Source organism: Octopus bimaculoides, unplaced genomic scaffold (assembly GCF_046866305.1).
Source record: "Octopus bimaculoides isolate indiv1 unplaced genomic scaffold, ASM4686630v1 contig129, whole genome shotgun sequence".
Lineage (NCBI taxonomy): Eukaryota > Metazoa > Mollusca > Cephalopoda > Octopoda > Octopodidae > Octopus > Octopus bimaculoides.
The window spans coordinates 35,001-50,104 of record NW_028315379.1 but is presented as its reverse complement, the minus strand read 5'-3'; the positions used below and the strand labels follow the sequence as shown (position 1 = coordinate 50,104).

At 63.5% G+C, this 15,104-nt stretch overlaps 1 non-coding gene and 2 pseudogenes across 1 annotated transcript; all 3 read right to left on the bottom strand.

The window, feature by feature from the left end:
• Positions 1–2,267: 2,267 nt before the first annotated feature.
• On the bottom strand, positions 2,268–4,908 carry LOC149129181 (large subunit ribosomal RNA; annotated as a pseudogene).
• Positions 4,909–5,415: 507 nt separating this feature from the next.
• On the bottom strand, positions 5,416–5,574 carry LOC149129180 (5.8S ribosomal RNA). The gene has a single exon (XR_016240318.1). It is a non-coding gene; the product is annotated as a 5.8S ribosomal RNA (ribosomal RNA).
• Positions 5,575–7,380: 1,806 nt separating this feature from the next.
• LOC149129179 (small subunit ribosomal RNA) lies at positions 7,381–10,175 on the bottom strand (annotated as a pseudogene).
• Positions 10,176–15,104: the final 4,929 nt, after the last annotated feature.

Genomic DNA, 15,104 nt, shown 5'->3' with positions numbered 1-15,104 from the left:
TTTTTTTTTCATATATCAGCGACGGGAGCTTATTAACACCCCCGTCGCCGTTCCAGTTGTTACCAGTAGGACCACTAATCATACCATGCTGCGGAGATGGTCCATTATCCACAACAGGGGAAGGTAGCTGTACGGCCAAGCCTGTTTGGTTATCATGCTCAGCCTGACCTGCGGGCAACGTCCCGGACCCACAGGCCACCAGATTTACGGCGCCTGGCTGCCGTATGTTTTCAATCTTATTATTATTATTCATGATTATGGTACGGCAATTACCATGAGTATACGGGCAAAACTGATCAAGTTATACTTACGGGAGGCATAAGGCTAAACCCTACCAGGAAGATAGACCACCATCCCTCTAGCCGAACAGAATGCCCTCCGACTAATCAACTAGCCACAGAAATGCAGGCCACAGAAGGTTCAACCCGGCAACGCATACACCCAATGCTAGCAATAGATTTCAGCCAAGTCCTTTTTATCAGACATCCTGGCGGTGTGGCCACTTGCCCCATGGTAGCAAGCTTGTCTACCCGCCCCATGGTAGCAAGCTTTCACATTTCACCAGGTTTCTAAATCCATACCAGCACGAGCAACAACACGCCAGGCTTTACCAACCGGGCGCTAAGACAATCATCGAATCCTAAGCGACAGGACCCCCCTATTGAGGGACCCGACCAATCAAACTTTGGAACCAACCAATCAAACACCAATAGATCATAAAGGGCCCCCCCATTTGAAGGCCCCCCATCTAATCTAAGTCGAGACAATGAAAGACTATTCGTCCAGCTGGGAACTCCATAGCACTACACCCTACGACAGTCAACACAGACGGGTTAATCTATTAATAGATAACGCGGGACAACTAGACGGCAGACTAACGGCAGTCCACCACCCCTAGCAAGGAGGCCTATACCTCCCTAATCAGGATCACCCATACATGGTCCTCACCAATAAAATGGCACCGCTTTGAGGAAACAACGGACACGTTTAGTTTGTCCAATGTGGGGGCATATATCTGGCATGATACCTGATCTATCCAGCATGCAACCCCACACGGACGTAAGCTCTTTCACCACGCCAAGGTAGTGTCCATAAGGGTGAAGCCCGGCAGTGCATCCATCAACTGAGTAAAAAACAGTGGGCTCCAACAAACCGGACTAAACCACGAGGTATGTCACAGTAAGTGAGTCTGCCCACTGAGTCCCAGAAGATCATAACGTACCGGGCCTACCTGGTGGTGCATCCATCTACCGAGTAAAAAACAGCGGGCTCCAACAAACCGGACCTCACCCTAAAGCGTATCACGGTAAGTGAGTCTGCCCGCTGAGTCCCAGCAGATCACAACCAACAGGCCCCACGAAAGAGAGTCATAGTTACTCCCGCCGTTTACCCGCGCTTGGTTGAATTTCTTCACTTTGACATTCAGAGCACTGGGCAGAAATCACATCGCGTCTGTGCGGCTCGGCCGGCTACGCGATGCTCTGTTTTAATTAGACAGTCGGATTCCCCCGGTCCGTACCAGTTCCGAGTCGACCGTTCGCCGCCGGCCGAACGCCTGCCGCGCGTCGCGGTGCAACGACCGCACGACCCCACGCAAGGCGGGAACAGAGGGCCGCGAGCACCGACGCGACGGCGAGCCCAAAGCCGTGTCGCTCCACGGCGTCTCGGGTGTGGAGCCGTGTTGTTCGCGCCCACTACGCCCCGGGCGCCCCGTATGAAACCGCCGCGCGCCGACATGCGACGGCGGCCCGACCGCGCGTCGGGAGGTGCGGAACGCCGACGCGAGAGAAGGCCGCGCGTGCGAGAGGAGGAGGAGGAGGAGGAGGACCGACGCGGCGACAACCACCGCTTTCCGCCGCGAGGACGCGACGTGCTGACGACTATGCCGCACGCGACCGACCGACCGACCAACCGACTTTCCTACCCGACGAAGAAGCCGCCAACTCCCGTTGACCGAAGGCGCGACCGCACACCGACACGAAGCGAGTTGCCCGCCGCCACGGAAGGCGGCGCAAACGACGGCCGGAAAGGCGCCCGAGATGCCGAGTCCGACGCCAACGCTACAGCCCCGTACCGATCCGCCGCTTCGCGTGAAGACGTGTTCCGGCGCCCGCTGCAGCAGCGCGACGCCGAGCGAACGGCGAAGCAACCGCCGCGCGGGAGCGCAGCGACACACACGGCCCGACCGACCCGGTCCTCGGAGCCAATCCTTCTTCCGAAGGTACGGATCCATTTTGCCGACTTCCCTTACCTACATTGGCGCTATCGACGAGAGGCTGTACACCTTGGAGACCTGCTGCGGATGGTGGGTACGGACCGACTCGAGAGCTGCGAATCGTTACGGACCCGGATTTTCCAGGGCCGCCGAGAGCGCACCGGACGCCGCCCGAGACGCGGCGCTCTACAGGTACCATATCCGTATCTCCGGACGAGCCGATTCCACGGACGCGGTCCTTTACGAAGAAGAGAGAACTCTTCCCGGGGCTCCCGGCAACGTCTCCGGGCTCGCTTGCGTTGCCGCTGCTTCGCCCGACCGCCGGCTTCGACGACAAACGCGCTGCTAGGAGCGGCGCGCCGCGTTCCCACCGCCGGACGAGCACTCTCCGAGTTCGGGTTCGGGAATATTAACCCGATTCCCTTTCGATGCGAGGCCGGCCGCATCTGCTGCTGCTATTATATTTGCTACAACCGCTTTCGTGACGGATCCGGCGCCTTTCGTGGAAGCTTTCGCCCGCTTCTTAGGACCGACTGACCCGTGCTCGACCGCCGTTGGCACGGAACCCTTCTCCACTTCGGTCTTCGAAGGTCTCGTTCGAATATTTGCTACTACCACCGAGATCTGCACCCGCGGTCGGCTTCACCCGGGCTCGCGCCCGCGGCTTCCATGCACGCCGCGGCGCCCTCCTACTCGACCGGGCATCGGAAAGTCGCCTCGCCGGCGATCGCGCAACCTGTCGCCCGGCCGGTCCGGCATCGGTCGCTCGCTCCAGCGCCATCCATTTTCGGGGCCGGTCGATTCGGCAGGTAAGTTGTTACACACTCCTGAGCGGATTCCGACTTCCGTGGCCACCGTCCTGCTGTCTATATCGACCGACACCCTTTCGGGGATCTAATGGGCGAAGCGTAGGGCACCTTAGCCGGACGTTCGGTTCATCCCACATCACCAGTTCTGCTTACCAAAAGTGGCCCACTTGGCACCGTGCATTCGTCGCAAGAAACGCGCAAAATAATAATCATTATTCCCAACGATTCGTAAACGGCCGCCTCCGTTCGGGAGAGGAGTAGCGGCCCGTTTCGCCCGTTCCGAGTTCGAGAGTAGATCGAGGCCGTCAACGTCCCCGGGGCCTCCAGTCGTTCGCTTTACCGGACGGAATTGCGTGTCGTTCTCCTGCTGGCGCCAGCTATCCTGAGGGAAACTTCGGAGGGAACCAGCTACTAGACGGCTCGATTGGTCTTTCGCCCCTACACCCGGTTCCGAAGATCGATTTGCACGTCAGAGGCGCTTCGGACTTCCACCAGAGTTTCCTCTGGCTTCGTCCCGACCGGGCGTGGATCGCCATCTTTCGGGTCCCCGGCCGCCTGCTACACCTGAGTCGGAGCGGGAACGCGCGCTTTCGAGCGCGAACGCGCGGGCCCGACCCGGGAACGATGCTTCGAAACGCCGCGTGTTACAAAAAAAGAAGCGAGCCGCCGCCACCACCACCGCTGATGCTGCAGCAACCGACGAGATTAGACGACGGCGGCAGCAACTGCGGCGGCTGCTGCGACAGCGGCCCAACTCCCTTCCCCCGAGCGGCGACGTGTCACGTTCTCGCTTTCGCTGTGCCGTCGGAGTTCGCAAAGTGAAAGGCTCCAACGACTCGCAGTCGACTGGGACTCCTCGGTCCGTGTTTCAAGACGGGTCGGGTAGGTTGCCGATGCTCGTCGCTGACCGGCAGCAGCGGGCGGCTTTTCGGGCGATCCCGCCGACTCCTCCAACAACCACCGCTCCTGCTGCTGTAGCACCACGCGCAAAGACGAGGAGCAAGTAGAAGAAGTAGTAGAAGAAGAAGGAGCAGGCGGGCGGCCGCGTCGCTTTCGCGACTCGCTGCGTCGTGAGTGCTGAGGGCGAGGTGCGTTAGCCCGTCTCCGTCGGTTAGCCGTGCCTGCGCTTTCGTGGAGCGACGGGCCCGGTCGAGAGAAGCGCGTGGATCCCGACGCCGGTCGGTCCCCGCGTGAACGGGTTCCGGACGCCGAGGCGCTCGTCTGCGACCTGCGGACGCCGCGCGCCTACCGGCCCGACGGGAACGGGTTGCGACGACGGATCGGAGGGGAAGTGCGTCCGATGCCGGCGCCACGGAAATCGAGCGCCGACGAGGCGGCAGACGACCGCCCGCGGAAACGAGCGGCCGCCACCGACGCGTTCGTCGGCGACGACGGCGCCTTAGGAGGCGGGGGTGAAAGTGGCAGCGGACTGAGTCCCCTCGCGATCGCGGTGAGCGGTCCTACCCGTTTACCCCTGGGCGGTTTCACGGTCTCTTGAACTCTCTCTCCAAAGTTCTTTTCAACTTTCCCTCGCGGTACTTGTCGGCTATCGGACTCGTCCCCGTATTTAGCCTTGGATGGAGCTTACCACCCGCTTTGGGCTGCGTTCCCAAGCAACCCGACTCTCGGGCCGAAAAGAAACACCGCCGATCGCCGCCGGCTCCGAATGGGCCTGGCACCCGCTCTGGGCAGCCCCGATCGAGGGGACTCCGAACCTAGCCGGGCGAAACGATCGACCGTGTACGACCCTTGCGCCACAGCTCTCGACGACCGGCGCGGCCGACGAGATTCGGCGTTGGGCTTCTCCCGGTTCACTCGCCGTTACTTAGGGAATCCCGGTTGGTTTCTTTTCCTCCGCTTAGCGATATGCTTAAGTTCGGCGGGTAGTCTAGTCCGAGTCGAGGGCAGCTTAGAAAAAAAAGTCGTCGCTGCGGCAAACCGCATTCGATTCGTCGTCGTCGTCGTCGTCTTCGTCGGCCGGCACGAACGCTCGCAAACGAGATCCACAGAGCGAACACCGACCGAAGATGTAGACGGCTGCGGCGGCGGCGGCGGCAACGGCCGCCACGGAGTAATAAGAGGAGGCAACGACGGCGAGGGCGGCAGGCAGAAGAGTGCGCACGAACGGCGGACGGTGCGTTCCCTGCTGCTACTGCACATGTCGGCCGCTCCGTGGCAGGTGTCGCAGCGATGACGGTCTGGCATTGCGGGAGACGGAGGATCGAGCGGCGCGCGCTCGCTAGTCGTGCCGGAAGCAGAAGCAGTAGCGAGAACGAAAGGCGAGCTGTTCACGCTGCCCGCCCGCTTCCACGGCGCGCGCCCTTTCCTGCGACTCCCGACTCCCCGCCGCTGCTGCTGCTGCAACGGCGGACGGCTTTTTCGTGTCGTGACCGCCTCTCGACCGGACGGGGCCCCGGGACGATGGGATCCCGGGGCCGCAATGTGCGTTCGAGGTGTCGATGTTCACTGAGTCCTGCAATTCGCATCAGTTCACGCGGATAGCCGCGCTCTTCATCGACGGACGAGCCGAGTGATCCCCCGTCCAGGGTTTCGGTATTTGCTACTACTACTACTACTACTACTAGTAGTGACTGACGACCGCCTACCGGCACTGCTGATGCTGGCCGACGCGGAGGCGAGGAAAGGAAGGAAGACGAGAGAGATATTGAGGTTCGTGGAGCCGCAAACCGTGCAGCACCGTCGGCCTAGCGCATTGTATTCGGGCGGACGCAGGCTGGGTGAAAACTGCGCGGTCGGCAGCTGCCAGAGAGAGAACGAGAAGGAAGCATAACGACAGCGGAAACGATTTGCGGGCTTCGTTCACCGCTGATGACGCCGCTTCTACTTGCTCGTTGCTCGTTGCTCGGCTGAGGCTGCACTGTTAGAGGGCCGACGAGTGCGAGGGGGCCCGGCCGCGGATTACGAAACCGGCTGGATGGCGCCGGAAAGGCGAGGAGGAGGCGACGACGACGGCGATGTTGGCCGGCCGACGCCAGGAAGGAAGACGAGAGAGATATTGATGTTCGTGGAGCCGCAAAGCGTGCAGCACCGTCGGCCTAGCGCACTGTATTCGGGCGGACGCAGGCTGGGTGAAAACTGCGCGGTCGGCAGCTGCCAGAGAGAGAACGAGAAGGAAGCATAACGACAGCGGAAACGATTTGCGGGCTTCGTTCACCGCTGATGACGCCGCTTCTACTTGCTCGTTGCTCGGCTGAGGCTGAGGCTGCACTGTTAGAGGGCCGACGAGTGCGAGGGGGCCCGGCCGCGGCTTACGAAACCGGCTGGATGGCGCCGGAAAGGCGAGGAGGAGGCGACGACGACGGCGATGTTGGCCGGCCGACGCCAGGAAGGAAGACGAGAGAGATATTGATGTTCGTGGAGCCGCAAAGCGTGCAGCACCGTCGGCCTAGCGCACTGTATTCGGGCGGACGCAGGCTGGGTGAAAACTGCGCAGTCGGCAGCTGCCAGAGAGAGAACGAGAAGGAAGCATAACGACAGCGGAAACGATTTGCGGGCTTCGTTCACCGCTGATGACGCCGCTTCTACTTGCTCGTTGCTCGGCTGAGGCTGAGGCTGCACTGTTAGAGGGCCGAAGATTGCGAGGGGGCCCGGCCGCGGCTTACGAAACCGGCTGGATGGCGCCGGAAAGGCGAGGAGGAGGCGACGACGACGGCGATGTTGGCCGGCCGACGCCAGGAAGGAAGACGAGAGAGATATTGATGTTCGTGGAGCCGCAAAGCGTGCAGCACCGTCGGCCTAGCGCACTGTATTCGGGCGGACGCAGGCTGGGTGAAAACTGCGCGGTCGGCAGCTGCCAGAGAGAGAACGAGAAGGAAGCATAACGACAGCGGAAACGATTTGCGGGCTTCGTTCACCGCTGATGACGCCGCTTCTACTTGCTCGTTGCTCGGCTGAGGCTGAGGCTGCACTGTTAGAGGGCCGACGATTGCGAGGGGGCCCGGCCGCGGCTTACGAAACCGGCTGGATGGCGCCGGAAAGGCGAGGAGGAGGAGGAGGCGAGAGAGATATTGAGGTTCGTGGAGCCGCAAAGCGTGCAGCACCGTCGGCCTAGCGCACTGTATTCGGGCGGACGCAGGCTGGGTGAAAACTGCGCGGTCGGCAGCTGCCAGAGAGAGAACGAGAAGGAAGCATAACGACAGCGGAAACGATTTGCGGGCTTCGTCCACCGCTGATGACGCCGCTTCTACTTGCTCGTTGCTCGGCTGAGGCTGAGGCTGCACTGTTAGAGGGCCGACGAGTGCGAGGGGGCCCGGCCGCGACTTACGAAACCGGCTGGCTGGCGCCGGAAAGGCGAGGAGGAGACGGAGGAGCGGAGCAGGGCTGCTGCTGCTGCGGTAATGATCCTTCCGCAGGTTCACCTACGGAAACCTTGTTACGACTTTTACTTCCTCTAAGCGATCGGGTTCGGTCGTCTTCTCCGGGCCATCAGAGAACGCGCCGACGACGGCGCGGAACGCCGCCGCGCGTAAGCGAACTCGTCGGCCAGATCCGAGGACCTCACCGGACCGTTCGATCGGTAGTAGCGACGGGCGGTGTGTACAAAGGGCAGGGACGTGATCGACGCGGGCTGATGACCCGCGCCTACCGGGAATTCCTCGTTCACGGGGTTGGTTCCAGGCCCCTATCCCTATCACGGGAGGTGGTTCAGAGGTTTCCCGACCCTCTCGGGCCGGGGGAGACGCGCCCGCTGATACCTCCAGTGTAGCGCGCGTGCGGCCCCGGACATCTAAGGGCATCACAGACCTGTTATCGCTCCGCCTCGTGCGGCTTTCTGCCGCCCGTCCCTCTAAGAAGCGCTGCGTTCGCCAACCGACTGGCCCGGGCGCGACGGCGTGCCGCCGCCGGGCTCGCGCGGGCCGAGCCGACCGGGTCACCGCCGCCGCTCCGCAACCGACGCCGCAACCACGCCGCGTGCGAACCGCCATCCCAGACCAACCCGCACACCAACCCGCGAGGAGCGGAGCACGAAAGGCTGCTAAGAAGGCAGTTGCCGGACGCGGCCGCAGCGCCGGACGCGAAGGAGAGCGGCGGCAACGGCAAGCCCGGGCCGCGCGCGGAGCTACCGACGATGGCTTCGGCGCCGCCTCGCTACCGGAAAAGCACTAATCGACGCGCTAGTTAGCAGGCCGGAGTCTCGTTCGTTATCGGAATCAACCAGACGGATCGCTCCACCAACTAAGAACGGCCATGCACCACCACCCACCGAATCGAGAAAGAGCTATCGATCTGTCAATCCTACCGGTGTCCGGACCGGGTGAGTTTTCCCGTGTTGAGTCAAATTAAGCCGCAGGCTCCACTCCTGGTGGTGCCCTTCCGTCAATTCCTTTAAGTTTCTGTTTTGCAACCATACTCCCCCCGGAACCGACTATGGTTTCCCGCGCAGGCTCCCCGCCGGGTCATCGAAGCGAACGCCGGCGGAGCGCCAGTCGGCATCGTTTACGGTCGGAACTACGACGGTATCTGATCGTCTTCGAACCTCCGACTTTCGCTCTTGATCGAGGAAAACGTGCTTGCCACACGCCGTCGCTGCAGTGCGTCTTGCGACGATCCAAGAATTTCACCTCTAACGTCGCAATACGAGTGGCCCCGATCGCTCCCTTCGATCATTGCCTCGTCGTGAACGGAGACCGACGGATGACGCGCGGACGAGGCCATTTTCCATCATTCCATGCTTTTCGTATGCAAGCCGGCGGGGCTCGCTCTGAGCACTCTAATTTTTTCACAGTGAACGTACCGGCCGCCTCGGACACTCGGCGAAGAGCACCCTCGGAGGAACCGTGCGGGCCGAAACGACCGGGAGGTGGACGCGCTACCGAAACGCGTGCGAGCGGCGATGCCCCGGGCGACGCTCGACCCCCGTTTGTTTCCCCCGAACACCGCGTACCGCCGCAAGCGACGGAGGAGACGGCGGCGGCGGCGGCAGCAGCGACGACGGCGGCGAGGCCGAACGATCGCGTGCCGATGCCGACCGACCGACCGACCGACCGAGAGGACGGAAGCGGAAGCTACGGAGGCGGGTGACGGGCTACCGGAGAGACCGTCGCATCGACGATGCGCGCAGAGCTCCGCGGCCCGACCGCGCACGCACCGGCGAATAGGGCCGGGAGTGCGAACGGACGACCGAAGCGGACGCGCGCGAGGCACGCCCGCGACGGCGCCGTCGCCCCGAACGTGCTGGGGCACGTTTTCGAGACCCGAATTCCGACTACGAGCTTTTCAAACGCAACAATTTTAATATACGCTACCGGAGCTGGAATTACCGCGGCTGCTGGCACCAGACTTGCCCTCCGGTCGATCCTCGTTAACGGATTTGAAGTGTACTCATTCCGATCGCGGGGCCTCGACAGAGTCCCGCGTCGTTATTTTTCGTCACTACCTCCCCGTGCCGGGAGTGGGTAATTTGCGCGCCTGCTGCCTTCCTTGGATGTGGTAGCCGTTTCGCATGCTCCCTCTCCGGAATCGAACCCTGATTCCCCGTTACCCGTTGCCACCACGGTCGGCACTTACCGGGCCGTCGACAGTTGATAGGGCGGACTCGCGGGGGACCCGTCGCGCGAAGGCTAGTCGATACTAGCCCGTGCGATCGTACTGACAGTTATCCAGAGTCACCAAAATCGAAGGGGCGTGAAGCCGACGCACGCCTAGACCCGCGCGCGTGCGAAGCACGGCGACGGCGGCTGCTGCGACGGCCCGTACGCGTCGGTCTCAGTCTAATATTTGCGCCGCGACCAATGCGGAAGGCCGACCGTATCGTCGCGACCGGCGGCGGCGGGAACTGGCGAGCAGTCCCGGAACCAACCCGGCCGAGCGGGCGCCGGCGACGACCGGCAGCGGCTGGGACGACGCCGAGCACGCGGAGGCGCTGCGGCGACGAAGACCGCTGCCGCTGCCGGAAGCCGTTTTTCGGCCCGACGCCCGGGTGCGACCTGCGATCGCGGCTTCGGTTGCATGTATTAGCTCTAGAATTGCCACAGTTATCCACTCTCCTCGCGGTGAGGAATACGGTCCCGAGGATTAGGTCCGGTTCCTGAGCCATTCGCGGTTTCACCATTCGTTTACGGCATGAACTTACACTTGCATGGCTTAAGCTTTGAGACAAGCATATGACTACTGGCAGGATCAACCAGGTATCGTCGTCGTCGTCGTCGTCGTCGTCGCTGTAGTAGCGTCACCGTCGCGTCGGTCGGCTGAGAGCGGAAGTCGAGGCGGATGTCGAGGCGGAAGTCCCGCTGCTGCCATCGCCGCCGCCGCCGCGCGGAGAGCAAACGAAAGCGAAGAGGAGGAGGAGGAGGAGGAGCCTGAAAAATCGCGGCCGCCGCTGCTGCGGTAGCCGTTCGTTCGTACGTACGTTACGCGTCCTAATCCGCCGCTCTGCTGTAGCAGCGGAAAAGCGCGCCAGACGGAAGAAAAAGAGTTCGCCGAGTAGAAACGGTTTGCGATCCGACTGCCGCACACCGGGCCGCTGCGGTAGGACGGGCGCCGGTGCGGGTTGAAGAAGCGAGGCGGTTTCTGGCTGCTGCTGCCGCCGCCGCCGCCGCCGCCGCGCGAGAAAGGACGACGAGCGGGGAAGCGAGCGAGCCGAAACGATTGCGACAGCACGGGCTGCGGTCAACGAGAAGCGTGTGTGCGATGACGAAAACGGCGTTGTCGGCAGCCGCCGAACGAGCCAAAGCAACGACGATGCCGGGATGGGCGAGCGCGAGGAGATTGCGGGGGGCACCACCGCCGCGAAACCCGGAGTTGAAGCCACGGTTGTTGATCCGTCCCGGTCTAGCGGGACGAACACACAGCACCGCTCTCTTTCGGTGACGTCGCGTCGCCTTTGCGGATCGGGAAGCGACAACTAGCCCGTCCGCCGCGCCGGCGGCGACGCGACACGAGGTCAGCGGCGTAACCTGACCGGGTCCTCGAAGACGACGTCGACGAGGCCGCGGGTCGGCGAGGAGGAGGATACCGATCGGTCGATGGTGACAGCACGAACAGGCGGGCAGGCGGCTGTCGGCGGGGCGAGCGAGCGAGCGAATCTGCCGCGGCGCGGGGCGCGGAACGACGTCGTCAGCGAAGGCGAGGGGCTCGTTACGAGGCGGCGGGCGGGTGGTCGGCGGAAGAATCGTGGACGCGCCGGCCGTGTAGAATCAATCGAGCGGCGGGTTAAGCGGGTCCGACCGTCAGCAGAAAGGAGAGGCGAGGACATCCCTTCCGGTCGGAGTGCTTGGCGTAGGCGAGGAAGAGGAGGAGGATACCGATCGGTCGATGGTGACAGCACGAACAGGCGGGCAGGCGGCTGTCGGCGGGCGAACGAGCGAATCTGACGCGGAACGACGGCGTCAGCGAGGGCGAGGGGCTCGTTACGAGGCGGCGGGCGGGTGGTCGGCGGAAGAATCGTGGACGCGCCGGCCGTGTAGAATCAATCGAGCGGCGGGTTAAGCGGGTCCGACCGTCAGCAGAAAGGAGAGGCGAGGACATCCCTTCCGGTCGGAGTGCTTGGCGTAGGCGAGGAAGAGGAGGAGGATACGGATCGGTCGATGGTGACAGCACGAACAGGCGGGCAGGCGGCTGTCGGCGGGCGAACGAGCGAATCTGACGCGGAACGACGGCGTCAGCGAGGGCGAGGGGCTCGTTGCGAGGCGGCGGGCGGGTGGTCGGCGGAAGAATCGTGGACGCGCCGGCCGTGTAGAATCAATCGAGCGGCGGGTTAAGCGGGTCCGACCGTCAGCAGAAAGGAGAGGCGAGGACATCCCTTCCGGTCGGAGTGCTTGGCGTAGGCGAGGAAGAGGAGGAGGGGGATACCGATCGGTCGATGGTGACAGCACGAACAGGCGGGCAGGCGGCTGTCGGCGGGCGAACGAGCGAACGAATCTGACGCGGCGCGGGGCGCGGAACGACGGCGTCAGCGAGGGCGAGGGGCTCGTTACGAGGCGGCGGGCGGGTGGTCGGCGGAAGAATCGTGGACGCGCCGGCCGTGTAGAATCAATCGAGCGGCGGGTTAAGCGGGTCCGACCGTCAGCAGAAAGGAGAGGCGAGGATATCCCTTCCGGTCGGAGTGCTTGGCGTAGGCGAGGAAGAGGAGGAGGAGGATACCGATCGGTCGATGGTGACAGCACGAACAGGCGGGCAGGCGGCTGTCGGCGGGCGAACGAGCGAATCTGACGCGGCGCGGGGCGCGGAACGACGGCGTCAGCGAGGGCGAGGGGCTCGTTACGAGGCGGCGGGCGGGTGGTCGGCGGAAGAATCGTGGACGCGCCGGCCGTGTAGAATCAATCGAGCGGCGGGTTAAGCGGGTCCGACCGTCAGCAGAAAGGAGAGGCGAGGATATCCCTTCCGGTCGGAGTGCTTGGCGTAGGCGAGGAAGAGGAGGATACCGATCGGTCGATGGTGACTGCACGAACAGGCGGGCAGGCGGCTGACGGCGTGGCGAGCGAGCTAATCTGACGCGGCGCGGGGCGCGGAACGACGTCGTCAGCGAAGGCGAGGTAGCTCACTACTAGGCGGGCGGGTGGTCGGCGGAAGAATCGAGGACACGCCGGCCGTGTAGAATCGATCGTGCGGCGGGTTACGCGGGTCCGACCGTCGGAATTAATGAGAGGCTAAAACATTCCTTCCAGTCGGCGAACCCATCCGATCAACGACTACCCTACATAGTAGTCTGGACCCCCTTGGGGTATGAGGGTCACCTAGAGGGTGACTATTCCCCCGCACCCCGAGCCGCAAACTCGCGAACTCGGGAACTCGGACCCCGAAACGGGTACGCTAGCGGCCGCGTGGTTCGTATCGCAGCCGACACATCGGCCTTTCCATCGAGCCGCGGCGGTTCGGCGGCGGCAGTCCGCCGCCGAGGCGTACGCATTCTCTTTGCTCGCTCCCAATCGCTTCCTTCTCGCTGCTACTTCCGCCGCTGCTGCCGCCGCCACGACTCGCTCGGCCTGCTTCTTCTTTCTCGTCCGCCTAGGCCGCCGTGTAACACACACACAGACACACACACACTCCCGGCCGACAGCGCTTTCGATCGCAAACTCACGGGTACGGTACCGGCCGCGTGGCTCGTATCGCAGCCGACACGTCGGCATTTCAATCGAACCGGCGGTTCGGCGGCGGCCGTCCGCCGCCGAGGCGTCCGCATTCTCTTTGCTCGCTGCCAATCGCTTCCCTCTCGCTGCCGCTTGCTGCTGCTTCTTCCTCTTCTTCTTCTTTCTCGTCCGCCTTGGCCGCCGTGTAACACACACACACAGACACACACACTCCCGGTCGACAGCGCTTTCGATCGCCAACATACGGGTACGCTACCGGCCGCGTGGCTCGTAAGGCAGCCGATACGTAGGCCTTTCCATCGCACCGGCGGTTCGGCTGCGGCCGTCCGCCGCCGAGGCGTCCGCATTCTCTTTGCTCGCTCACAATCGCTTCCTTCTCGCTGCCGCCACGACTCGCTCGGCCTGCTGCTTCTGCTTCTTCATCTTCTTCCTTCTCGTCCGCCTTGGCGGCCGCGTGGCTCCTATCGTAGCCGACGCGTCGGCCTTTCCATCTCGCCGGCGGCAGTCCGCCGCCGAAGCGTCCGCATTCTTTTTGCTCGCTCCCAATCGCTTCCTTCTCGTCCGCCTAGTCCGCCGGCTAGGCCGCACACACTCCCGGCCGACAGCGCTTTCGATCGCAAACTCACGGGTACGGTACCGGCCGCGTGGCTCGTATCGCAGCCGACACGTCGGCCTTTCCATCGCGGTGCCGGCGGTACGGCGGCGGCAGTCCGCCGCCGAGGCGTCGCTCTCAATTCGGCCTCTTTCGATCGGCTCTGCGGGTACGCGGCGGCGCCCGGCCGGCCGGCCGCCGGCCGACCGTCTGCCTTTCAATCGGCTGCGGTTCGGGGTGCGGGTCATAGGGTACGACCGTCCGATCGACGACTACCCTACATAGTAGTCTGGACCCCCTTGGGGTATGAGGGTCACCTAGAGCCTGACTATTCCGCCGGGCCCCGACCCGCAAACTCGCGAATCGGGAATCGGGCCCCGTCACGGGTACGGTAGCGGCCGCGTGGCTCGTATCGCAGCGCCGACACGTCGGCCTTTCCATCTAGCCGGCGGCCGTCCGCCGCCGAGGCGTCCGCATTCTCTTTACTCGCTGCCAATCGCTTCCCTCTCGCTGCCGCTTGCTGCTGCTTCTTCCTCTTCTTCTTCTTTCTCGTCCGCCTTGGCCGCCGTGTAACACACACACACAGACACACACACTCTCGGCCGACAGCGCTTTCGATCGCCAACTCACGGGTACGCTACCGGCTGCGTGGCTCGTAAGGCAGCCGATACGTAGGCCTTTCCATCGCACCGGCGGTTCGGCTGCGGCCGTCCGCCGCCGAGGCGTCCGCATTCTCTTTACTCGCTGCCAATCGCTTCCCTGTCGCTGCCGCTTGCTGCTGCTTCTTCCTCTCCTTCTTCTTCTTTCTCGTCCGCCTTGGCCGCCTTGGCCGCCGTGTAACACACACACACAGACACACACACACTCCCGGCCGACAGCGCTTTCGATTGCCAACTTACGGGTACGCTACCGGCCGCGTGGCTCGTAAGGCAGCCGATACGTAGGCCTTTCCATCGCACCGGCGGTTCGGCTGCGGCCGTCCGCCGCCGAGGCGTCCGCATTCTCTTTGCTCGCTCACAATCGCTTCCTTCTCGCTGCCGCCACGACTCGCTCGGCCTGCTGCTTCGGCTTCTTCATCTTCTTCCTTCTCGTCCGCCTTGGCGGCCCGTATCGCAGCCGACACGTCGGCCTTTCCATCTCGCCTGCGGCAGTCCGCCGCCGAAGCGTCCGCATTCTTTTTGCTCGCTCCCAATCGCTTCCTTCTCGTCCGCCTAGTCCGCCGTCTAGGCCGCACACACTCCCGGCCGACAGCACTTTCGATCGCAAACTCCCGGGTACGGTACCGGCCGCGTGGCTCGTATCGCAGCCGACACGTCGGCCTTACCATCGCGGTGCCGGCGGTTCGGCGGCGGCTGTCCGCCGCCGAGGCGTCGCTCTCAATTCGGCCTCTTTCGATCGGCTCTGCGGGTACGCGGCGGCGCCCGGCCGGCCGGCCGCCG